Consider the following 5051-nt stretch of genomic DNA (forward strand, 5'->3'; position numbering starts at 1 on the left):
TTTTCGGTTTCGGTGAATTAGCCAGTAATTTGTGTAAACGACGTGGCATACATTCTAAAACCGAAGTCTGTCCAATACGTGGTAGCTGATGCATGACCGGGTATTTTGAGGACCCTAAAAGCCCAGACTTTGCCTGCCTGAAATGAATTTTACTCATTCAACAAATGTTGAGCATCTACCCATCATATTGTGCTTGGCGTTGAGGATGTAATGGCGAAAGCAGCCCTGGTCTTTGTATGCTTGTTACGCCTTCAACTAAAAACACAAGAAATAAATTCGTTTTCTGTCAAAGAGGAAAGACGCTCCAAACAAGGAACGCCATTTCAAGTTCTACTTAAGGCTCGATAACAACCTCCTCTGGTATGGCTTGCCTTTGCCTGTACAACAACACGGGCATTTTGCATACCAAGGAAAGGATGATAAAAATGAAATTTGTTGAAGCTGATGAAATGTTTGTACTTTTGCATTGTTGGAACAGTGGTGAAGTCTTGGGCTGTTCGTTGCTACTCTTTGCAAGAGTTTATCTGCCTGTATGTCAGAAGGGAGAAGAATGCTGTGACTCAGGTGGTGAACACTATCAGTTAATGTGGCTTAAAATGCTGTAAAGCACATGCTTTGTAAGTTGATTCAGAGTGAAGATAGATGCAGTGGAGTTCGGTTATGAATGTCCATTTAGGGCCCAGGTTTGGCCTCCCCTCAGCGCTCAACATCATACATACGTGTCTGCACAGCTGATATGAGTATAGCTGATAAAGAGCAAGCTCCACCCTCTGATAAACAATCCCAACAGGCAGGGAATTACTTTTGACCTCATCACTAGTATTTAAATTGGTTTCTGCTGTCATCAGTGGGACAATTCCTTCGAGAAAAGAATTGTGTTGAAATAGAATGATAATAGTAATAATGATGAAAGCAAATGCTTATAGCACTTACTCTTTGTATGGGATTATCCTAAATCCTTGAACGCATTTACTCATTCTCACAACAATCCAGAGATATAGTTACCATTGTTATGACCAGTTTCTAGGTGGGAAAATGAAGCACAGAGAGGTTGCTTGACTTTGACCATGTTCAAAGAGCCAGCAAGGAGTAGAAATAGAATTTGAACCCAAGTGGTCTGGCTCCAAGTCTGTTATTTTTAACCATTATCATAGTTGGAGAAGAAAATGTATCCTTCACATACTAAATGTACAGCAGTGTTCTTTTGAACTCTTCAGGAGTTGAACAGATAATTTGATCTTCTTTCTTACTAGCTCCTTAATGAAGATGCAAAGAATAAGTCTTTAAAAGGGGCATGCTGTGGAAGACTCATCGATGCAGTTGTGTCTGCTAGAAATCACATTCTATTTTATGCACCTCTTTTCAGTTTTACCACCTTTATCTTCCATTTATGGATGGTATCTTGGCTGCCTGGGTTCAGATTCTTTCCCTTTTCCTAGAAGCATGGCCCTCTCAGGGCTGTACCCCGGCTTTCCACCCTGATGACTGATTATCACACCTTCATGCTTAGGTAATTAAGCCATTGCTTTGAAGCTTCTTTAGGGCATTGATGAAACAGAGGCAGAGAGAACACCTGTGACTTGAAGTATTTTCTATGCGTATGTGTTTTCTCTCTACTAAGATTATATTCTGTTGGATAATGTATCCCAGGTGGAAAATATTTTCTCACGTTTATTAAACATCTGTTGTAGGCGAAGTATTGTGTATAATGTTTATGCTACTGTGAAAAGGTTAAAGGAGTTGCCCAATGCCACAAGTTTGTCAAGTGGAAGAGGCCAGGTGTACAATATCCACCTAGCTGTACTGACTTCAGAGTCTGTTTTCTTTAACCACTGGGCTTTATTTTTCTTCAGTAGAAATTAAGTGAAGAATCCAGTTTGTTTGATAAAACGTTTGCATTTGAGGGAGGTTGTGGCACATAATTGGAGAAGGCAATCGCACCCCTCTCCAGTACTCTTGCCTGGAAAACCCCATGGGTGGAGGAGCCTGGTAGGCTGCAGTCCATGGGGTTGCTAAGAGTTGGACACGGCTGAGCAACTTCCCTTTCACTTTTCACTTTCATGCATTGGAGAAGGAAATGGCAACCCACTCCAGTGTTCTTGCCTGGAGAATCCCAGGGATGGGGGAGCCTGGTGGGCTGCCGTCTATGGGGTCGCACAGAGTCGGACACGACTGAAGCGACTTAGCAGCAGCAGCAGCAGTGGCACATAGTGGGGAAAGAACAGTGAATCCCTTGGCTTTTATTGATTTATTATTTTAAATTAATTAATTAGGCTGTGCCGGGTCTTAGTTGTGGCACACGGGATTGTTGATCTTTGTTGAGGCGTACAGCATCTTTAGTTGTGGCATTCAAACTCTTAATTGGCAGCAGGTGGAGTCTAGTTCCCCAACCAGGGATGGAACCCCGGCCCCCTCTATTGGAAGTGCAGAGTCTTGGCCACTGCATCACCAGGCAAGTCCCTTCCTTGGCTTTTAGAGACAGAAAATCGGTTTTTTGACAGATTCAGACTGCATGAAGGGTTTTTACAGTGATTGTCATATATATAAAATAATGGAAGTGAGAAATGACATCACTTTATATCTAGAAAAGACTGGAGATCAAGAACATAGGACCAAGTATTGAGCTTTGGAAGAAATCCTCAGGTTAGCTTAAAGCAGCAGCAGATCAGAAGGGTAGAAGAATATCAAATAAAAGTCTGTTGGAAAAAGTATTTGAATTAAGAGAAGTCATCGATGTACTGGGAACTATTGTACTATTTTAATGTACCGAATTCATTCATAACGAATTTCTAAGAGAAAAATACAGGTGGGAAGGAATAAGATGCTACGTTACACTCAATTTTTTTTTTTCCTTCCCATGTTTGAGTTTCCTTCTTCTCTTTCTTCATTCTGCATTTAGTTGACCAAGTAAGTGGAAAAACATTTACTTTTGGGGGGCACAAAATTTAAGATCTTACAATGATAGCAAAATATAGGCATGAAACAGAGGATAACATATAATAAAACCATGTTCTTGGTTGTTAAGTGACTAGAGGATACCACCAGTATTTTAAACCAAATATTAATACTCTGGGTTCTCAACCAATAGCTTTCTCCCTGTGAAGATTTGCGGATTATCTCATTGTTTTTGGTTGTTAAGTAGCCAGAGGGTACCAATGATATTTCTAATCAAGTATCAGTACTCTGGATCCTCAGATAACCAGTAGTTTTCTCAATATAGCTCAGGATTTGCTGACTGACTCATCTAGAGGTCTATCAGTATGTTCCTGACAGTCTGGTTTGATTGGATAGAGTTTCAGTGTCTTGGTTAGCATGTTTAGAATATTAATAAAAAGCTAGTGAATGGATCAAGGCTAGACTGATTAGAAATTCAAGAATTATAAAGAATAAAATAAAAAAGAATTCCCAGAGTTTTATATTTTGTATATGTTTATCCCCTTAGTACAATTTAGAAAGATCTTTTTAAAAAGAGACTCAAGATTCTTTGTCTTTTCCTTCTACTGAAATCTACACAGGGACAGCCTTGAGGGCTGCTCCTGTACATTATCTGAGAGAAACAAACACTGTTTGAAAAAGTTGGTAGTTAAGAAACTTACTATTAAATGACTGGAAACAAAGGGAAGGAAAACAGTTTAGTGGATTTGGGCCAGTGCTGACCAGCTAATTGTTTTGCATGCTAATTAAGATTTAATGAGAGGGAAAAAACCAGTGAGCTGAAAGGGCATCTTATTTAAATAAAGAAACCCACTCAAATATTTGTATACACATTTTAAATAGAAACAGTGAAACCAACATGCTAATTTCAAATTGGTGACCTTTAGGTTGTTGTGTAGCAGTTAAGTGTTGTAACAAAGATAAGCCCAAAATACTGTGGATTAAATAGTGGAGAAAGTTTCCTTTTTTCTTAAGGTAACAGCGCTTGCTGATTAAGTGGTCTCTGCTCCACAGATTCACGCACACTTGTGGCTAGCAAAGTGTCTCTGGCACCGCTTGGGACATGGCTTCCAACTCAGTTTCCGAATAAGTTTGCACCAAATTGAGGAAAGCAGTTTTAGCTTTGGAATTTGATAATGTACATAAGCAATTATGGAATCAACACTAAAACCATGTAATTTAAGCATGAATAAGTAATTAAAAGCAAAATTTAAAAAGCAATTATAAAGATATAAGGTGAAAGAATTCTTATGTATTTTTTCATGTTCTTGGTTTTTTATTTTAGTTTTTAGGAACTTTTTATTGGAGTATAGTTGATTTACAATGTTGTGTTAGTTTCTGCTGTACAGCAAAGTGAATCAGCCACGCATATACATATATCCACTCTCTTCTAGACTCCATTCCCATACTGGTATTTACAGAGCACCAAGTAGAGTTCCCTGTGCTATACAGTAGGCTCTTATTAGTTATCTTTTATATATAGTAGTGTGTATATGTCAATCCCAGCTTCCCAATTTATGCCCCCTAAGTTATATATGTATTTTAAAATTTATGATTCCTTAACTCTGCATCTATTTTGTGACAACTACGCCTTAAATAATAACAGGATGGCTTAGAAGTCTAGGAATAAGTAGCTAAAACAGCTCCCATGTCCAATAGCAGCAAGGTTAGAGATGTTGGAGTTCAACCCAGTACCCAGCTACCGGTTAGCTCCGGGAGTCAGTGATGGATAGGGAAGCCTGGTGTGCTGCAGTCCATGGGGTCACAAAGAGTTGGACATGACTGAGCGACTGAACTGAACTAGGGATGTTGGAAGTGATGGCAGGGATGAGGAGGGGATGAGGAGTTGGGAAGAGGGGAGGCCCTGTGCTCTCTGGGAAGAAAAGAGCAAGAGAATATATTGCCATTGTGGTTGTTAAGATGATGAGACAAAGGCACTGGAGGCAGCAACATGAGTTCTGCACTCAAAACACCACTTTCTGTCTCATCCAGGACCTACTCTGCTAGCCTAGCCCCAGGATCTCTCCCCATTAGTTGTAACTAGATTAGGCCTCTGTAAGCCCTGCGCTGCACTTTCCTTCTCACCTTCCTTTTTGCAAAACACATCCTCATATGGA

This window comes from Bison bison, unplaced genomic scaffold (genome assembly GCF_000754665.1).
Source record: "Bison bison bison isolate TAMUID 2011002044 unplaced genomic scaffold, Bison_UMD1.0 scf7180017864050, whole genome shotgun sequence".
Lineage (NCBI taxonomy): Eukaryota > Metazoa > Chordata > Mammalia > Artiodactyla > Bovidae > Bison > Bison bison.